This window comes from Mauremys reevesii, linkage group 2 (genome assembly GCF_016161935.1).
Source record: "Mauremys reevesii isolate NIE-2019 linkage group 2, ASM1616193v1, whole genome shotgun sequence".
In the NCBI taxonomy this organism is placed as follows: Eukaryota; Metazoa; Chordata; order Testudines; family Geoemydidae; genus Mauremys; species Mauremys reevesii.
In genome coordinates, this window is record NC_052624.1 from 122,507,170 (window position 1) to 122,529,600 (window position 22,431).

At 42.0% G+C, this 22,431-nt stretch overlaps 1 long non-coding RNA gene across 1 annotated transcript; it reads right to left on the reverse strand.

Moving 5' to 3' along the window:
• Window positions 1–3,157: 3,157 nt before the first annotated feature.
• On the reverse strand, window positions 3,158–21,872 carry LOC120399667. Its single transcript, XR_005595287.1, has 3 exons — window positions 21,845–21,872; window positions 19,557–19,600; window positions 3,158–3,299 (listed from the first exon to the last, which is right to left on the reverse strand). It is a non-coding gene; the product is annotated as an uncharacterized LOC120399667 (long non-coding RNA).
• Window positions 21,873–22,431: the final 559 nt, after the last annotated feature.

Genomic DNA, 22,431 nt, shown 5'->3' on the forward strand with positions numbered 1-22,431 from the left:
CCCTCTTATTTGCATTCTAGACATATGTGTCTAAAATTAGACTTTAAGGGCCAGATTGATAAAGGGACTTAGGTACCTATTGCCTTTTTATGTGCCTAAGTCCAATATGTAGGCACAACTAGCATTCACAAAATCCCCATGCAGCTGCCACCTAACTCTGGAGGCATCTAAAGCACCCACATTTTTAAAGTTAAAGTCTCATAGGCACCTAAGTTTATGTTGCTGAGCATGTGCGTGTTCCTTGAGCATGTTCCCTCAAGGAAACACCCACATGCCTCTCTCTCATTTAAGCCCTAGCAGGAGTTTCAAACCAGGCATTGCCCTGCCTATTTTTCCTGTGAGATCCATCCTGTTTGGCATACTCAGAGCACACCTAACTCTGCCCCAAACAGAAGAGGGGAGTAGGAGAAGAGGAGGCTGTCTTCTCTATGACCTTTAGCCTTCTCCCAAAATGTGTGAGACCCTGGTTCAATTTCTCACTCTACCTGATAAGGAAAAGGGATTTGAGCATGGGTATCCTACCTTTCAGGCGAGTGTTCTAACCGAGTGGGTTATGGAGTATTCTGGTGGGGGTGGCTGGCTCTCAATCTCTCCAGTTGAAGATGTTCCACTGTATATAAATAATTAAATGCACATTGGGCCACACAGAGTGTGATAATGACTCTATAGTCCAGTGGTTAGGGCAATCATCTGAGAGGGAGAAAACCGAAGTTTAAATTCCTTCTCCTTACCAGGCAGAGGGAGGAATTGAATCAGGGGCTCATAAATCCTAGGTGAGTGCTCTCAACACTGGGCTAAAGGTTATAAAGGAGGACTCCTTCCCCATATCCTGGGTGTTTCGTGTCATGTTAGGCATGCACCACAGTCTTCTTGCAAGAAACCACGTAGGTATTTGTCATGGGAGAGGGTTTCTGGATGTGGATCCCAAGTGGAGACAGGCACCTAATTCCCTGAAACAGGTGGGATTTAGGACACAGCCCTCTTCTCAGTATCTGTTATTGACTAGAAAATATAGTAGCTTCCTGCGCAGCATGCTGGCTTTTAGGGATACTGTTCTTAGTGGCCTAACCTTCCTCATGCATTGTATAGGCAGCCTGGGCACCTAATTCAGGGTAGTACATTCCACTGCATGTCTAGGCACCTAAAGTTAGGTGTTGCAATAAGTCTCCTTTGTGAATCTAGCCCTAAACCCCTATTTAGGCAGCTAAATAAATGGCCTGATTTTTTAAAATGCTAAGCACCCAGAAGCTTCCACTGACTTTATTGTGTCAGGAAGGAACTAAACTACTAAATCTGTGCTCAATGAATGTAAACAAACAAAATGCTATTTCTTTTGCAAATGAGGATAGAAAAATATGTAAACTGTCCTAAAATTCCCTAGGCCTGCTGACTTTATTTCCTTAAAATGTTCTCTTTCCTCCCTGAAAGATTCAAATCTCCAAAAATTTGTTCAGGCACTGCTCCTGTTTATAAGGCTTAGGATATCCAATCAAGAAACAAAAACAAAACAAAAAATGTGATTTACGTGGCCAATCACACATAACACAAAGCATAGCTCTGGATTTGCAGACAATCCATACAGTAATATTTGTTCTTACAAATGATCTGATGAATAATTATGGAAAACAATCTCATTTAGGAAAAAATCCACAGCCATGCCACGTATATTACAGAACAAAGGACTATGTTAATTTAATATATTGTCATGAATAGCATATAACAGACAGAAACCAAGAACAAGTTTCATAGGAAATTGGCAATGTATGAGAATCCAGAGAATGTCAAGGAAAGTACAGAAATATTTGAACTTGTGTGCTCAGGTGGTACACAAACTGTTGCAGCTCTACTCATTAAGGTTCAGTCTAGAAAAGAAGGCCCATGCATCAGAATGTAAGAAACAGATTAATTTTATGATGAATGCAATTATGTAGAATTCAGAATGTGGAATGAATACCTATAATAGCAGAAATGTTGTCCATATAGGGCCCGATACATTTCCCAGTAAAATTGCTGAGAATTGCTGTGTGCTCAACACTTTGGACAATCAGACCGCTCACTATATAAACATCACTTACAGGCCACTCACCCATATAAAGGTGATTAAATATGGATTTAGGAGCCTAATTTTAGCTCATTTTTTAAAAAACATGGCCAGTGAGTGCAGGGGCGGCTCTACCGTTTTGGCCGCCCCAAGCAGTCATGCGCGGGAGGCGCCCCGGAGCCGCGGGAGCAGCGGACCTCCCGCGGGTATGACTGCAGAGGGTCCCGCGTGGCTCGGCTGGACCCCCGCGGCTGCGGACGGTTCGCGGATCCCGCGGCTCCGCTTGAGCAGCCGCAGTCATGCCTGCGGGAGGTTCAGCCGAGCCGCGGGACGAGCGCCCCCTCCGCAGTCATGCCTGCGGCAGGTCCGGTCGTCCCTGGGCTCCGGTGGACCTCCCGCAGCCTGCCGCCCCCTAGATTTGGCCGCCCTAGGCACCAGCTTGTTTTGCTGGTGCCTAGAGCCGCCCCTGAGTGAGTGATATCATACTTATGTCATACTTGAGTACCTGTAACTATTAAAATTGTAGAACTGATGTAAATCAGGAAGTGCTAAAATAAGTAAATAAGCTTCAAACAGATTTTCTGGAAAAAAGGTTCTACAAATCTTAAAAATGTTTTCATTATTATTCATTTTTTAATGAAAAAGGTCTCTTTTTGAAATTTAAACAGCCACTTCACACCCTAGATGCATTTGCAACTTCATCATAGCAGAATTGTGCTTGTACATGAGAAGAAAATGAAAAATGACTAGAAACAAAACTGGTGAAAAAAATGACTACTTTATTGTTAAAAAAGAAAACGTCATAAATGTGAAAAGTGAGAGCTTTAACATTCAACTGAAGTAACTGGGAGCTTTACCTTAGTTAGAACTATTGCAATTAGGATATAAATTAGATATTAATTATAATCTCAGGAGTTATTAGTGACAAATATAAGAATAATTATTTTAAAATATATTGTTTTAAACCTGAAAGTATCACTTTAATTCCCTTTTTAAAACAATAATCACTCTACCGCTCCATGATTAACGTATTTTAATACTGAAAACACTACATTTTGTTCAAAATGGAGAGAACTGATGAGCAGGAACACAAGCCCATTTTAGTATGGACTCAATCTCATGCTGGCTTTCACCATAACATGTCTGGGGACTTTTGACCTTGCAGTCAACAACTAATGTATTTCTGTCTGTTTAGTTTTCTTTATACGATTACCTTAAAAGAACACTTTCCATATGTCATCTTATTCCTCTGGGGACTCTGAAAGAAGATAAGAAGACCTCTTAAGTAATCTTTGTAAATTCATGTGTCTGTCTATATGTATTAAAGCATGCAGCTATGTTTTATCTTATGTCATACTTAAGTTTATTAAAAATAAATGCAATCTTTTGAATTTAGTCTCATCCAACGTATGTCTCATGCAGTTTAACTATTTTATACCAACTCATCATTTGTTAACACATGCATGTTAAAGAGATCAAATTCAAATATTTATAATAAAATAATTGGAAAATGTAGTGCATCCAATCTCAGAATTCAAAACACTCATTTTCTCTCTTAATGGAAAATGTTTTTACAAATATTCTCAAACAGTTCCTATAATCAATATTTACTCCTACAAATTATAACATTATATGTATACCATGCTTAGAATTTTTTCTAAATATAACCAGTGTAATGTACGTAGTATTGTGAAAATTGATACTGACAGAACTTGATAAAGTTGTAGGTAGATGCTGTATAAGGCCTGGTCTACACTAAGGGCGGGGGTCGAACTAGGGTACGCAAGTTCAGCTACGTGAATAGCGTAGCTGAACTCGAAGTACCCTAGTTCGAACTACTTACCCGTCCAGACGCCGCGGGATCGAAGTCCGCGGCTCCAAGGTCGACTCCGCCACCGCCGTTTGCAGTGGTGGAGTTCCAGAGTCGACTGGAGCGCGTGGGGAGTTCGAACTATCGCGTCTAGATTAGACGCGATAGTTCGAACTCCAAGAAATCAAACTCACCGCGTCGACCCGCGCGGCAAGTGTAGCTAAGGCCTAAGAGTTCCCATGCAGTACTGTCAATGCAATGTATAGCAATCCTGTTCTGAAATACCAGGACATTCCTTTCCTCAGACTAGAGTGCCAGTATTGTAGAACTGTGCCAAAAAATACACTAGTGCAGACAAGTAAAGGGATGGAATATGCTCCCTCACTTCCCTAAAGTGGATTACTCGCATTGTGGGTCACAGCACAGCAGTGAGAGCAGTCTCTATGACAGTGGTTCTCAAATTGGGGTTCGTGAACCCCTGGGGGTTCACAAAATGTTACAAAGGGTTATTGGGAAAAAAAATCCCTAATGGCAGACAGCTGTCCTGAGGGACCCGAGACAGCATGAGGCCAGCAGCTTGGAGCCTTGGGGACTTCCAACAGTTAAGCAGATCAAAGAAACCATATCTATCACACTGAGGAGATTTAAACTTGAAGACTCCTTATAAGAAATGGAAAGGAAGGTGGATATCTTTTGCTGTTTTTAAAATTAAACAGGCAGCTAGTATTGTTTTTAAAATTATTATGAAGAACAAGTTTAGGTTTTGTTGTAAAGTGCGTTGTTTGCCTGGACTGCTCAAGACCTGAATGCTTGAGTAGGAGGAACTCTTTGAGTTGGTTTCTTAAATACCTTCATGCTGTTTCACATCTGATACTCCTTGCCTTGTCTTATAAGAGGCTTATTCAAAGTGATACAAGCTACAAAAGATCTTGGAAGAGTGTTGCCATTTTCATAATGTAATGATAAATAGTAATTAATAATAAATAGTGTGTAATAAGCATGTTGTAAAAACAAATATTATATTTCCAAGATCACTGCTTTTATAATTTATAATCAGGTAAAGGAAAAAATCCCTGGAAATGTTCATTTTTAGGAGGGGATTTGCGAGACATGACATTTTAATGAAAGGGGTTCACAGGATGTTAACGTTTGGGAACCACTGCTTTATGAGGTTGCTTCTCCCACTTCCATGCAGGTGGATGAGGACTGGGTGGTCAGGACCAGAGAATGGGCAGAGATAGTGTTGGCAATGTTTGAGGGTGGAAGGGGGGGAATTAGAAATACTTACATGTTATTGTGTGAAAATGTGGGGAATTAATTTGCATATTTTCAAATAATTGGCATGTAACCATAAACTTCATTAAAAAAACCTGTGTGTACATTTAGTGCTTCATATAAGGCATCATTTTAACTGACCTTGGTTGGTGGCCACCCTCTCAAGAGAGGGAAGGGATCAAAAAGGAACCTAAGTCAACTAAGAGCTAGTCTACACAAGGATTTTGTGTCAATGTAACTATTTCTCTTAGGGGGTTAATGTTTTTACTGAAATAGTTATACTGCTACTACTCCAAGTGTGCAGCTCTACCAGTACAGCGCACCCTCTTTCCTGTGTGGGAACAATCAATACCAATATAAGAAGCACATTTACATGAAGATAACTGCATCCAGACTAGAGGGGGTTGTACTGCTTTAACCGTATCTGTATAGTTGAAGCAGTACAACTTTTGTATGTAGACACGGCCTAAAAAAAGACAAGCAAAAACCACCAGCTAACAGTGGGGATATGTAGCAGTTAACCCCTAGATAGTGCCCACTGCTCCACAATATGTCAAGAGAGTTTTAGTAGGAAGAGAGCCTGAGATATAAGCCTTTGTAATAGAGGTTTGGTATGAGGCCTAAGCTAAAGTAGTGGGCAAGCTTTGCTGATATAAAGCAAAGTTAGCAAAAAGTTAGGCTGTTAGCAAATGTCAGGCTCTCCCTGCTTGCAAGTTTACAGAATTTGGCAAGAACAGGGCTAATATTGCAAAAATACATATTCCTAAGACATGCTAAGCACAGAGTACTTACGCAAACACATCCCAATATCAAGTGATACCAGAACATTTTGCACCCCACAGCTCTGCCCAGGGGTAGCTCCAGGCTCCAGCACACCAAGCGTGTGTCTGGGTGGCAGGCCATGTGGGGTGGCCTGCCGGTCGCCATGAGGGCAGTAGTCAGGCTGCCTTTGGCGGCATGCCTGTGGGAGGTCCACTGGTCCTGTGGTTTCGGCGGCAATTCGGCCACAGGTATGTTGAAGCCGCAGGACCGGTGGACCTCCCGCAGGCATGCTGCCTGAAAGCCGCCTGACTGCTGTGCTTGGGGCGGCAAAATACATAGAGCCACCCCTGGCTCTGCCAGTGCATCCTAACCCACTTCAGATCTGCCAGTGTAGTCCAACCGCCCTGACCCATTCTACCCTGTACCCCACAGCTCTGCACTGAACCCTTGTCATAGGTTTATTCCCCACTTTGAACTTTAGCGTTCACAAGATGGGGACCTGCATAGGCTCCTCTAAACTAAAATTCTAGTTTAGATCTGGTACGCTGCCACCAGCCAAGTTTTTAGTGTCTGGCACACTCCCTATTCCCCCAAACTTTCCCTGGGGAACACAGATCCAAACTCCTTGAATCTCAACACAAAGGGAAATAACCTATTTCCCTCCCCTCCTTCCCCCCTCCCCTCTCCTAGTCCTTAGGAGAGATACCTTGATTCAAACCCATTGAATCAAACAAACAGGGATTCACTTTCCCCCCCCTTCCCTTCCCCTGAAAATCCAAACAAGGGAAGAAATCAATCAAGTTCTAAAAAGAAAAGATTTTATTAAAGAAAGAAAAAAAAGTACACTATTTCTGTATTACCAGGATGAAAAAATACAGGGTCTAACTTATAAGCCTGGAGAGGCTTCCCCCCGCCTTTCTTAGAATAATCAAAGTAACAGCAAACAGAAATAAAGAAATTTCTTCAGGAAATACACAATTGCAAATGTAGAAATCAATTATAAGACTAAACCGCCTTCTAATACTCACTATACTGAATAGAAGAAAATACTTCAGGAAACCTTGGAGAACTTGAGGAATATGTCTGGCCTCTCTTAAATCCAAAGAGAGAACGACAACTCAAACAAAGAACACAGACAAAGACTTCCCTCCATAGAGATTTGAAATTATCTTGTCCCTTGATTGGTCCTCTGGTCAGGTGTTCATCAGGTTACTGCTTGTTAACCCTTTACAGGTAAAAGAGACCTTAACCCTTAACTAACTGTTTTATGACAACCCTGTTCATGTACAAACCCTGCACACATCCAACACTTTACTTCAGCCGTGAGCTCTTTGAGGCTGGGACTTCTTTTGTTATTATAGTAACACAGGAGCACCACTATAGTTAAGGTTGTGTCATTACTTCTGTTTAAAGATCTTCCACAGCTCACATAGAATCATAGAATCAAAGAATATCAGGGTTAGAAGAGACCTCAGGAGGTCATCTAGTCGAAATTGCCTGCTCAAAGCAGGACCAACACCAAATAAATCATCCCAACAAGGGCTTTGTCAAGCCAGGACTTAAAAATCTCTAAGGATAGAGCTTCCACCACCTTCCTAGATAATCCATTCCACTGCTGATCTGGTGGGAGGTTCTTCACTTGGCCACCAGTGATTTAAGGCACAATTATTCTCACGAATTATATTAGGAAAGGAAATGTCAATGGGCTTTCTGGGCTGTTTCTCCCAGTTCTATCCGTGTCCAGTAATCCTAATATCCAACCTAGACCTCCTCCACTGCAACTTGAGACCATTGCTCCTTGTTCTGTCATCTGCCATCACTGAGAACAGCCTACCTTTCAGGTAGTTGAAGGCTGCTATCAAACCCCCCTCATTCTTCTCTTCCACAGACTAAACAAGCCCCGTTCCCGCAGCCTCTCCTCATAAGTCATGTGCCCCAGCCCCCTAATCATTTTTGTTGCCCTCCATTGGACTCTACAATTTGTCCACATCCCTTCTGTAGTGAGGGGACCAAAACTGGACACAATACTCCAGGTGTGGCCTCACCAGTGCCGAATAGAAGGGAACAATCACTTCCCTTGATCTGCTGGCAATGCTCCTACTAATACAGCCCAATATGCCATTGGCCTTCTTGGCAACAAGGGCACACTGCTGACTCATATCCAGCTTCTTGTCCACTGTAATCCCCAGGTCCTTTTCTGCAGAACTACTGCTTAGCCAGTTGGTCCCCAGCCTGTAGAGGTGCATGGGATTCTTCCTTCCTAAGTGCAGGTTCCTTGTTTAACCTCGTCAGATTTCTTTTGGCCCAATCCTCCAATTTGTGTAGGTCGCTCCGGACCCTATCCGTACCCTCCAGCATATCTACCTCTCCCCCCAGCTTAGTGTGATCTGCGAACTTGCTGAGGATACAATCTATCCCATTGTCCAGATCATTAATAAAGATGTTGAACAAAACCAGCCCCAGGACTGACCCTTTCAGGCACTCCGCTTGATACGTGCTTCGCTGGATTCCTTTGAGGTTCAGTGTGCCTCAGGAGGGTGCAGGGTAGGGGTGTGGAGCCCTGAAAAAATAGCTAATTTTCAAAAAGTTTCTAGGTGGTGGATTTTATTTGTTTCTTTGCTTGCTTTCTTGTTTTGTGCAGAGCTAGAGATCAAATTATTGATGTGATATGGTTCAAAATGGTCTCCGTTTGTTGAGTTTTACTCAAGGTAGTGCATGGCACTAAATCTTTGAAGGTTGCTATATTAATTTAGATGGAATATATGTGTTAACAGAACCCAATCATGGTTCAACATTAAACAGTGTTAAAAAGGGTTTGGGGTTTGGTATACAGGAGACTTCAGCCTGCTTAGTACCATGTGAAACACACCATTAAAAACCCTAGTGACCTTTTATTAAAGATAAAAGAAAATAAGGAGCTAGCTAACAGGAGCAGTGAATAGGGGAGTTTTGCAAGGAAACTCTAGGTGAAGGAGGAGAGACTATTTTGAATTAGATAAGTTTATGGAGGATAGGTCCATCAAAGCTATTAGCTCAGATGGTCAGGGATGAAACCCCCATGCTGTGTTGTGTCCTATCCAACCAACTGAGAAACTGAGAGACTGAACAACAGGGGGGGCCAAAAAAAAAATTGTTGTTGTTCTCTTTCTTCTGCATGGAGCATCTGACACTGGCAACTGTCAGAAGGCAGGATACTGGGAGGGCAAGAAGTACCCCCATAACATGAGGATTGCTGACTACAGACTGATTTGGGTGGAGAGAGGTGGCCAGTGTTGACATCATCTTTTGCCCACTTTGCACAGTGACTGAAGAGGGTGTAATTTACTGCACTGTGGGATGATACACTTGGGTGGAAATGATTGGGGCCTTATTCCTTGTGTTCACCTTATACAATGTATGAGGAGAAATCTAGATCGCATCAGAGATTTGTGTCCAGGTGCTTCTGATTTCTTTCTGATCTGAGATGAGTGCGTGATGATGAATGATATGACATATGATGAAAGTTATGATTTTTGGTGAGGAGAATTTTTATCAAAAAGGTTGGAGTTTTCTAGAAACGTGTAAAACGTGTACTGTATGGCATAGAAACAATGCAATGCAAGCTGTGACACCTTACTGTTTCTTGGAGATGGAATATATATATTGGACAGGGATCAGAGGAGCTTTTTCTCAAATATCAAAAACTGTTAGCATTTTGGAACAGAAACCCTGTCTGTGATTTCTCACTGCCCATCCATCACAAACATCATCCAGCAGCCATTCTGAAGCACAACCAGGAACACTGTAAGTTCCACTGTGCTTGCTGCTCTGTGCACTGTACACTGTATGCATCAGATAGGAGGGTGTAAAATAATGTAAAACAGTGTAATACCAAGGAGATACTGGGGGATACTGGGGTGTACAGGGAGGGGTAGTGGGGGGGGGGGAGTGAATGGATGGTGTGAATGGGGAGGGGAGGTGGTGGAGAGGAGGGGAGGAGGGGCTAGGGTGGGTGGGTGGGAGTGAATGTGTGTGGGAGGAGGAGTGACTGCTGACTATGATATGTAAATTATAACTAATGATATGTATAACTGCATAAATGACTACTAATTACCACAAACAAAAAATCTTTCAAAAAAAAAAAAAACAAATACAAGAGTTAAGATTGCTTGCAGAGCATTGACTTGAGCAAAAGTCAAACTTCTGAAAACCAGGAAATGTCCATGTAATGTGAACTCAGCCCTCCTTCAGCAATGCCACACTAAACTACATTAACACTTTCAACTTTCCAACTCCACAGTTGCTAAAATGTACAAGATCTTCACCTCCTTTATCACCTATTCACTCCACCATGCTTTCAGCAGCAACTAGAGCAACTCCCTACCCTACCCAGGGCTTAAGCTCCCCATTAAAACACATCCTGGTCTTCTCTGGTAACTGTGGAGGACCAGAAACTCTGTAACCACTTCACATCCCCCTTCCTTTATAATAAAAGATTAAAATTGAAATTATAAACCAATGTATATACACACACAACAATTCAAGATAACTTCAGTTTCCTTAAAACTACTACTTGTTACTATGTTCATCAATTGCATTTAAGTAGTCTTGAGCAGCATTCTAATGATCAAATCTTTGAGAGGGGTCTGCATTCTCACTTCTGTACAGTTGGTGTGTGGGGTTTCCTGTGGAGGAGGTTCACTTCCTGACAAAGTACCGGCAGGTTCCAGATTCTCTCTTTGTTGTGTTGGGAAATATTGTAAATGAACCTGATTCCCCAGGAGAAGTCCTTTTGGAGTTTCCATTAGTTAGGATCTGGGAGTTTTGCCCTAGTTCTGCATGGTTCCAAATGTTTGGGAGTTTTTGAGCCAAACTTTATTCCCTGCTCTCAGTGCAGGTAGTGTTTTTGGTGTGTGAAAAACATTGACGTTTCGTAGCTGCTGAATTTTTATTTCAGCATCCCATTTTCAAAATTCCTTCAGGTTGGGACACTTAGGTTTAAGCTGTTTGGATGCCACAAGTAAAGGCATCCTTAGTCATCTTCCCATCAGATGGTCTGCTGGAGATAGTCCAGTCACAAGCAGTGTTGACAGATATGCAAGGAGTGCATGGTGTTGTCAGAGTTGTACCGGTATGGTGCTCTGCTTTCTCCTTGTTGATATCACTCGGCTGCGTGCGTGAGTTCCCTCTGTGTGCTGCCCCAGCTCTGCAGATAGCTGACACAGCAGACCCGACGAGAATCCCCAATAACCACAGAGTCCAGTAAGATGCAAAGTCACGTCGACTAGGTTTATTGTGACCTCGGACACAATGGCAGTTCCCTGTAGGTTTCTTAGCCTAATTCAGGGCATACTACGAGAAAGTGCCTCTTGGCAATGGACCCGGCTCAGTCAGTGGCGGGAATTTCCACTGCCCCCTCGGCCGGACAAAGACACCGCCCCAAGGATGCATTCTTATACACAGATACAAACAAGTTACACATCACACCTGACGTATTGAGGTGCCACCCCTCTACGCAGCAAGGTTCAACCTCTCTACGTATTACGGTGCCACCCCTCACCTTGTACATGTTGGTTCGATTAAAACAACTCTATCCATCATTTTGCCCTTTTGCCCCTGTCATTGGGATGGGTCGGCCTGTCCTCCTGTTATTTATGGAATGTTTTAGTATAGTGTGTTCTAGTGCTGTGTTTATGCTAGATGAATATATGTTTATGCAGCATTAGCCCTTTTCATGCCAGGTTCTGTGAGCAGGGCCTACCTCTGGCTCACAGCTTAACTTTGCTTTATGTTAGCAAAGTCTTGACCATTACTTTAGTTCAGGCCTCAGGCCTCATACTGGGCCTTTATCAGGGCCTGCACTTACTACACATGGGTCCATGGATTTTTGCAGAAATCTTTTTAAAGTCTGCATTGCTCTCTCCACATCCCCATTGCTTTGGGGGTAATGTGAACTACTAATACAGAGTTCAAAATCTAAGACTTGTGCAAATGCTAGGAAAGCTTCCAAGGTAAATTGAGGCCCTTATCAGAGATGAGGACTTTAGGAATTCCATGTCTAGCAAATATTGACTTTAGTTTCTGGATGACCAATGAAATCTGTGTAAGTATAGCCAAGTTAATATATTTGCAGAAGTAATCGACTACAGTAATGTTGGTTAGGGGTCAGATTGTATTATGACATTTCTATATCAGCAAAAGCCATACTATAGACATCAGTTATATCAGCATAATAGTTGTTTTTGCCAATATAATTCACTTCGCTCCAGTGACTGGTATAAACTAAAATGGCAAAAGCACTCTTTTGCTGGTATAAACTGTGTCTACACTAAGGTCTGCTGATATAGCTATCCTGTTGTACAGGTATAATTAAGCATTAATTGGAGCAGTGGGACTGAAACCTGGGTGTCCCCTGGCCACCTCGGACAGTGCTGTAACTACTGGTGTAAAGGTCATTCTTACACTCACACTTTGGCCCAATTAATATTTAATTATACAAAGTAGACCAGTTTCAACAGGAAAGGTTGAGCTAGACCTACTCCAGAATACTCCACAGCTAGAGCCCTGTGTTTTTCACAAATGTGAAATAACATGAAATAAAATGAAAATCAAAGTAAAAAATGAAATCAAACAAACAAAAAAGCACTGTGCAGGTTTGAGCCAGCCACATTTCCATCATCGGGCGGGGGGGGGAAGAGGGGTAGGTGCACCAAACTTCAGTGAGTGGTGTTGTAAGCTGGGACGTTGGGTCACACATCCGCTCAGGTTTGTCCCAGCTGCCCCTACATCTTGATGCTGGGGGCCAGCCAAACTTCAGTGAGTGGCTTTGCAAGAGGCGCATGGAGTCACAGTGCTGCTCAAGTTTGGCCTGGCCTCCTTCCATCATCACAGAGGGTCAGGTGGGCCAAACCTGAGCATTGCTGCAACTCCATGCATCAGGTTTCAACATCCAGTGTGGGGAGCTGGGACCAGCACCATGGGATAGAAGCTGCCACTGCTTAATGAGTGTGGGGCAGGCTCATGCTGCAAACACCTCCCAGGCATTCCCCTCCCACCCCGAAACAGGAACTGACCACTCACAAGACATTCCATCCCAGTGGAGGGGGGAATTAATGGGAGGTTGGAAGAATATGTATGGGGGATAGTGGATGGGTCCCTGGGTTTATGTGGGGGGAGGCTTGGGCTCAGTGAGGAAGGGAGACTATTTAGAGGGGGTAGGGACAGGGTTTCTGCGGCAAATGGGGTTTGGGTGTGAGGTTCAATAGGATAGGGCAATGGCACCAATTCAGATATTTCTTGGGGGGTTAATTCTGGTTCCTGAACCTCCCAGCAGGGGCCCCATTCTGGTCCCTGCTTGTTTTCCCCCACTCTCCTGCAGTGACTGTAGATCTCTCTTGGCGGGGGAATCTTCTCTCTCTTATCCCCACAGAACATTGGCTGATACCATCAGAGTCAAGTTCTCAGTGGACTCCCCTGTGCTTTGCCATACAGGAACAGACTCCCTTGCACCAGATCACAACACCACTCACTGCAACTTGTCCTGGATGACCCTCTGTCTGTATGGAGGGGTGGCCGGGTCAAATTTCAGTAGCACTGTGACCGTGAAGCCAGAGTGACACTCCAGACTTCTCTGGCAGCAGCTGAACAAATGTAGTACAAAACCACTGCTTAAGAGTGGTTGGGCCATGCCCCTCCACCAATCTGCAGCTTGTGGAACTTTTGAGCAAATGTAAAAGTCTTTGGGAGGGCATTTGCCTCCCACCCCCAGCCCCTTCAGTTGGCACCACTGAGACAGGGGGACATATAAGGGGGACAGGAAGCAGTAGAGTTTGGGAAGATATGTGGTGTCAAATTTGAGTTAAATTAGGAGTATAGGTAAACTGGGATTTATACACTATTTTTATTTATATATGGTCTGCCTCCATCTCTTGGTATGAGGTCTTTCTAGGGATCTCTTTCTCCTGACTGACCTTCCTTAGTTTGGGTCTCACTCAGATCAGTTCCAAGACTCTCAACGTCAATTTTCTATCAGCCTTTCAATTTTAGGGCTTTGATCTCTTTCAATCTCCTGGCTGTTTTATTGGAGGCAGCCTGGTGCAGGGCTGTCATCCCTTTGATGTCCCAGGCTCTTCTGCCACCCTTTCCTTCTCTGTACTCTCCTTTTTATAGCAGGTCTTGTTTTCTCTGTTGGTTCCAGTTGTGGTGCTTGTGTCCATGACTGGCAACTCTGGCAGCTGCCAGGGAGTGATCAAGCTGCTTGCTTGTAAACAGGAGAGACTCTCCTTGCTTTTCTGTCTATGCTCAGTATCAGGTTTGTAGACTCCCATTACACAGTCATTTGAAGTATTTTATTAATGCAAATGTAATATAATAATGACTGTCGCTTGTATTCAAATATGACTATGACTGGAAATCAGTTTCCTCATATACAGTTCACGAGATGTGCCAGGACAAGTTGGTGTCTACATTCCCTCATACTGTTGGCCAAGGTGGCATGACGGTATTTTGTTGCTTGTTCTGTATCCTTCATAGCAGAGTGCCAAGCTCTCTGTGATGGGTCATATTATCCCAGGTCATTGAGTCCAGCCCAGCAGACTGTATGTGCCACTTGATGCAATCCTTGTAGTCGAGTTTGGGATGGCCAACCTTCCTACTGCTTTTTCCAAGTTCACTGTACAGAACTCTTAGGCAGTCAATTGTTATCCATACATATAACATTGCCAATCCAGGTCAATTGCCTTTGCACTAGCATGGCTTCCACGCTTAGCATAGCTGCTAGCTTTAGTACTTCATTTGTTGGTTATTTTGTCAGACCATTTGATTCCCATTATGCTGCATAGGTGGCATTGTTGCAGACTGTTAAGTTTTTGGATATGGCGAAGATACAGGGGGCAGATCTCTAACGAGTATAGAAGACAAGGAAGTACAACAGCTTTGTAAACTTGACATTTTGTGAACACTTTGACCCTTCATATTGTCCATAGTCTTTTTTTTAATGACTGAAAGCTGAGGCAGCTGACTTTAAGTGTACTGAAAGTTCTTTGTCAATGCTTGTGTCTTTGGTAATTGTGCTACCTATGTAGCCAAATTACTTGATGTTGTTTAATCGGAAGCCATTCATTTTTATTTGTGGTGGTGATGGAACTGATGGACTTCTGCCAGGAGATGGTTGGTACAGGATTTCTGTTTTCTTTACATTAAAAAAGGCCAAAAAAGGATAAAGCAGGGGCAAAGGAATTCAGCAAATGTAGCAGGTCTTTCTCAGAAAGGGCGACTGACTCTGAGTCATTGGCATACAATAGATCCTTTAGTTCATTTTGCTGGGATTTGCTTTTGGTCTTGAATCAGTGGAGGTGTAGAAGTCTGCCATCAAATTTTGTTAAAGCGACACCTGTAGTGGTAGTACATGAGATGACTTCTAACAGTCCAGCCAGGAACAGAGTAAATAATGTAGGAGCAAGCCCACAGCCATGGTTAATCCCATGGGCTACAGGACGGGTTAGGATGAATTGGCACCCACTGATACACAAACTGCATATTGCCATGGAAGCATCATATAAGGTTGATTAGTTTGTCTGGGCAGCAAAACTTTGCAAGAAGGCACCAAAGAGCAAAGCGTCCGATGGAGTCAAATGCCTTACTAACGTTGACAAGGGCAACATACAGGGGCCTTTTTTGTTCAGCAGCTTTCTCCCGTAACTGTCAGCAGTGCTGTGTGATGAATGAAAACTTCACTGGGATTCAGGGAGTACATCATCCAAAATAACCTGAAGCCTCTTCAGCAGCAGCTTACCAAAAGGTCTTACCAGGGATGAAGTGGAGCAAAATGCCATGATAAGTGCCACAGTCACATCTCTCCCCTTTGCACTTTTAGATTGTTACAATTTTGGCATCTTTGAAATCCTGGGATAAAACCTCATTTTCACAGTAGAAAGTAAATAGGTTTAACAAAGCTTTGTGAAGTGTAGGACCATGATATTTCAGCACTTTAGCAGGGATTTTGTTGGCTCCAGCTGCCTTTCCATTTGCCGTTTCTCAGTCTCCTCCAAAATGGTGGATCTCTGAGTTCAAACTGAACGGGTCTTTGCTCAATTGAGTCTACTGTTTAATTATTTTACCTCAACTCATAATTGAGGAGAGTCACAAAATATTCTTTCCATCTATCTAGTATCATACTGTGCTCAGTCAGGAGAGTGGTGCCATCAGTGGACAGGATTGGACAGTTATTGCCTCTTTTTGGGCCGTAAACATACTTTAACTCCTGAAAAAACCTTGGGTGTTATATCAACAAGAGCTTGCAGTTCTGTTGTTTATTTCTCCATCAAGTGTCTTCCATCTCCCACACTTTCTGCACTTCAGATTTTGATTTCTTGAATGCTTCTGCAGCTGTGAGAGAAGGCGGGTTGTTCAGTTTAACTTAGTGCACGTCTCAATGGGCCACAAGGAGTGCTTGAATATTGTTGTCATTTGCATCCAACTGTTAATGCATAAAGCCAGTGTTGGCTTTATGAATTCTTAGATTTTAAGGCAAGGAGGAACAATTTTGATAATCTTGTCTGACCTCTTGCATAACGTAGCCAGTAGAATTTCACCCAGCAATTCCTGCATGAAGCCCATACCGACTTGCTCATATAGTTCATAGGGGTTTTAAAAAAGGTTTGGGATTCATGGATAAATTTCTTTGAACATTGAAAATGTATCGTTTTCCCCCTCATTCACCACACCATTGTCACTTACACTTCTTTGGTGTTTCTTGCATAAGGTGACCCATTGTGCTACAAGTAATCCAGGTTGATAAATTGTCTCTTTTGTTCAAGCAACATTAGAAAGTCATGTTACATGTGTTTTCAGTGTTACTGCATGAAAACCAGTTGTGTAAAGGAAATAAATCATTTCAGGATATGCACTTCCATTTAAACAAAATAGTATATAGAATTAGTGTACAACTAAATAATATTAACTATTAGAATAAATAGGAGATTATTTTGTTTTGGAGATTACATGGTAATTGCACTTGGACGACATATCAATATGAAGTTTAATTGGTTTGAAACCTGGAGGGTATGCATTACCATGTGGTTGCTATATGTTTATATAACATCATAGAATCACAGAACCATAGGGTTCGAAGGGACCTCAAGGATCATGTAGTCTAACCTCCTGCCAAGATGCAGTATTTGTTATGTCTAAACCATCCAAGACAGAGGGTGATCCAGCCTCCTTTTGAAAACCTCCAGTGAAGGAGCATCCATGATCTCCCTAGGCAGTCTGTTCTGTTGTCCTACTGTTTGGAAGTATTTCCTGAGATTTAATCAAAATATGCTATGCTGAAGTTTGAACCCACTACCTCTTGTCCTGCCCTCTGTGGCAAGAGTGAACAACTTTTCTCCATCTTTTTTATGGCAGCCTTTTAAGTATTTGAAGACCGCTATCATGTCCCCCTTCAATCCACTCTTTTCCACACTAAACATACCCAGTTCCTTCAGCCTTTGCTGACACGGCTTGCATTCCACCCCTTTGATCATTTTTGTCATTCGCCTCTGGATCCTATCCAAAAATGGGTCAAAGAAATGCAGACAATCTGTGATGAAACTGGGAAAACACCTCCTGAATCCAAGGCTTGTGCTTTGGCATCTTATCTTTACTTTTATTTCTCAGGCTATTGAGGAGAGGTTGAGCTGATGGTTTCGGGTGATTATATCTATGGGCAGGCCTTTTCTTTTTGTACCTCTGTGTGTGTTCAGTCAGTGCAATGTGAATCCATAGACATTTTTCTAACCTTCAAGAAGGAAATGTATAATGTACAGTACAGTTTACTCCAGATTACCTGACTGGCACGGGGGACATGGGTTTTGGGGAGTTTAGATAATCAAGAGGGCAAGAGCAATTCAGCAGTGGGGAGGCCTCCCCCATGGACAAAAGCTTGTCCTTCTCCTTGCAGCCCAGGCTGGGTTTCTCTGTCCTGCCCTGCTCACTCATTCCTGTGACAGTGGAGCTGCAAAGGGCTCCACACATGTTATGGGGCCAGTGACACCCAATCCCTGCTGACACAAGGTGCAGCAGCACCAGGACCCCTCTGCAGCGCTGCTGTCATGGACAAGCTCACTCATTCCCAAGCCAATGGGGCTCCAGAGAGCTCTCTGCATGGCCACAGGAGCCATTCAGCAGCAGGATGGCCTCCTCCATATCAGGGCCTTTTCCCCTCTCCTCCTCGCTGTTCTGGCCAGGGGCCTCTGCTCTATTATCCAAACCTCCACATTATTCAAATCCCTTCTTTGTTCCTCAGCATGACATATGAGATATGTGCCCTCTGCAGCATGGCTCACGCTGGGGGACGAGAAAGGGATTTGGATAATGTGGAAGATTGGATAATAGGGTTTCAGGTAAACGGGAGTATACTGTATACTATTTCATCTACCACTGTTTTGATAATGATGATAATAATTTGCTCTATATATGTTAAATCCAAGAACTCAGCATGATTTGTGAGTTGTGTACTGGAAACTGGATATTTCTGCAGGGACATTGTGAAATAAGTAATCCTTCCCACCACCAGGCCTCAGAAGAAACAGCCATTTGGCTAATATCTATCTCTTCCCATGACTTATGCATCTTTAGCCTGGTGACTGTTTGAAGTCTATTTTTCTTGATGCATCTTGGGATGACCCATGACTACCAGCAAATGACAGTAGTTGAAGCAGCTATAAGATTAATGTAGTAAATAATTTCCATGCAGACATTGGTCATATATATATAACAGACATTTAACACACACACATATATATATGTGACCTTCTTCCAATGCATAAGGCGTGGAACAATAAGCTTTCTTTACATTTCAGGTAGCCGTGCCTCCTTTTCCCATTATTTTCTTCTTAAATACAAGTAAATTAGTTCTGATTTTAGGATAATAAGGGCTTTTTTTCCCCCCACTTCATGTTCAACTAGCCCTTTAAATTTGCATCCAGGTAGCAAAGCTAATTTTTGTCTCCTCACAAAGTTGCTGAAGTGCTTTATAAACAGGCCATTACTTCCATCACTCAGAACTGTAAAGTCTGCTTCTTCCTGCAGACTACTGCTCTTTGGACCTTCCTCTTACAGTACTGGGAAATCACAACAACTTACTGCTTTTTCTGTTAATGGAATTCAGAATCAGTGCAGAGAGTTTCCTCAGGTAACCAGTGGTACATGTTCATTAAGAAATATCCCTGGCAATAAAATGTTGAAAATCATCTCCTTTTTCCTTGACTTCACTCATAATTCAGACTGTCCAAATTCAGATTCTCCACACTCTCAAATGACATAGCTCCAGACATTTTTCTCTTCTCCTTATTATTGCCCACGTTGAACAGATTTCCAATTTAATCAGCCCCTCCCATTAGAAGTGATTACATTAGAAAACTTTGCAAAGAGGACCCATACTACTTTGATCACATTTTTCCTTTCCAGAAGCTAGAAATATCAGACTAAATTTCCTATTAAACTAATAGTAACTATGATACTATTTTCTATTAAATGTGTATTTTCTTCATACAATCCAAAAATTTACTCCTGTTACCCACAGAGTGACAAAACATTAAATGTGTATGATAAGGTTTTTTTACTGACTATTGAGCTCAGGAGGCTGGGACAGAAACACATTTTAATTACTATAAGGAAAACAAATTTAGAGTCCAATTGTGCTCTTACCTTTACTAGTGTAATTTCATTGGAATTAATCCTGATTTACTTCTCTGTGAGAGGAAAATAAGACTTAGAATCTAAAATTTCCGCCCAAAGGACAGATAAAAAATCACTACATTTCTTACCCTTTGATTGCATATTGAAACCTAAAACTCACAAATTACACAACATTTATTCTCTAATATTTCTAATTTTTATTGTGGTATTTTCTTAAAATCAGGTACAAATCATTTTAGTATATTCATCTGTAACAACTGTGGTGATTTTGTGGTTACTGCATCATTAAGTCATTTGAGCTATGCCAATTTACAGCAGCTTAGGATCTGGCCTGATATTTTGCATAAAACTGTATTTTTCACAAGAATGCTTTCTTACATAGTCATTTGCAAGTTCATGCATAATATAAAAAGATAAAAAATATCTATATGAATATCTATATATCCCTTAAAAATGGAGATAGTCATAATTATATAGCAGCAGTATTTTCTGCACAGGCACTTAATACAAAATATCAGACTAATATGCTGAACTGTGTACCTTAGTAATTTCTCTGAATGTTACAAATAGCATATGTTTATTATTTTCTTCAAAATTACACAAATCTAATTTATTTAAAATGTTTATTTTATGTGTTTTGAAGTAAATATCCCCCTACAAATATTTTATGCCATAATCTGTTGAATATCTTCTTCTTATGACTCATTTGGATGAATTGCTCATGCAGTAGGCAGTATTTAGTTTTATGTTTGCATACACAGAGATGTGGCCCAGGTTTCATAATGCTTTGAATACCAAACCGTAAAACCGCTTTTCAAAAGCAAATTCATAAATGCAATCATGCATACCTTTTTGAGTTATGAGGTGGCTGCAGATTTGGCAGTGCTGACTTGATGCAGTTTTGACAGGTTAGGTTAAAAGATTAAGTCTAGTCTGTCTTCACTTTGCTCTGACTCTGACACACTCTAAAAAAAGTTGCAGATTGGCTCTATGCCTAGTATGACCTCTACATCTCCTCAGAGTGACAACACTTCCCTTTAAGCCTCTCCAAAGGTCAAGGCAGATAACTTGTTGAGTCTTCCAGATAGTTTCTTATCTGTGGCTCTTCCTCCTAACCTCACATAGTGGAAGAAATATGCAAAACTCTGAAGGAAAATAAATCAGACTTTATAAGGAGTAACTTGTATTACAGTAAATCTAACCATCACCCTTGTTAGCTTGAAGTCACAATATTATTTAAAAAAAAAAACCACCCAGAGTTCAATGAGGTCAGACTCTTTCACAACCTCTTTTGCCATGTTGATAGTTATATACATAATTAATTTACATCTGAAACCAGTTTTTCAATCATTCAAAATGAAAGCATTAAGTAAATGACAGTAGTTTGGATGAAAAAGAAGCACAGTACTATACTGGGATCTAAGATATATTTAGGCAAAAGTGCACCCTTAAGAAAAATTGAAGACAAATAATAATAAGATAATTAAAGGCAGGCATCACAATCAAAGGCTCTTACAAGCAATGTTGTTATATGTAAGATGATTACCTTCACATAGTCATATAGATTAATAGATTTTAAGGCCAGAAAGGACTGTGATAATAATCTAATCTGATCTCCTTTTGTCACACAGGCCACAGAATTTTACTGTTTAAAAATTGTGCCTTATTTTGAGTTTGAATTTGTGTACCTTCAAAATCCAGCTGTTGGATCTTGTCATACCTTTGTCTGCTAAATGAAAGGGCCTTCTACTATCAAAAATCCTCACTTCCTGTAGGTAGTGTGACAAAGTACCCTCTTCTCCTCAGCAGGCTCAGTCCTTTTCAGCCCTGGAGACACAGGCTTGGGCAAGGCAAATCCTTACAGGTAGCACAGGGTCCGGCTATTCCTTTCCTCAGTCAGTCCCTTGTGCTTGTTTTCCTTCCCTTCTCGGGAGGGAGTGCAGCTTTCCTTCCTGGAAGTGTTCAGTGCCTTGCTGCATCTAGTCTACTGGCACCTTCCCTGCTTCTCTCATGCCACCTCTTTCCACCCAGGGGAGGGTTTAAAAAAGGTCTCAAGCAGTTGGAGCCAGCTGAACCTAATTAGTTCCCTGGTAACCCCTTTTCCAGCTGAACCTTATTTCCCCATGGTTCTCTCTCCTCAGTGGATAGGGAGAGGCCTTTAACCCCCTGGGACTAATTACTAACCACCACCACCACCCAGCTGTTTGTCTGGGTTTACCACTGTAGGTACCTATAGACTGTGATGAAGTCACCTCTTGTATGTCTCTTCAATAAAATTACAAAATTGGGCTCCTTACATCTCTCATGGTAAGACAGGTTTTCCAGTCCACAAATCATTCCTGTAGCTCATCTCCGAACATTCTCTGATATTTCAACATCCTTTATGAAGTGTGGATGCCAGAACTGGATACAACATTCCAGTAATGGTTTTACTAATGTCAAATACAGAGACAATCCCTCTTCCTACCCTTATTTGATATTCCCCTGTTTTTACATCCAAGGATAGCATTAGCCCTTTTGTTCAAGCATTGGACTAGGAGCTTGTGTTCAGCTAATAATGCACCAGGACCCCATCTCCTTTTTAATCACTGCTTTCCAACTTGCAGTCCCCCATTCTGAAAGCTGTAAAACATGGCCCACATTCTTTGGGTGGCATTCACTTGTAGGGGGCATGGTTAGGTATCTACGTGCCATTTTAGGGGCCTAAGTCCCATATTTAGGTGCCTATTGGCATTCAGAAAACCCCTACTCAGCTGACACCTAAACCTGTAGGCACCTAAGTTCCCTAAGCACTTAAACTTCTGCCATTAAGTCCCCAAAACATCTAAATTTTAGTGACTCAACATGTGTACAGACACTGAAGTCCTGGTACCACGCAGCAGCT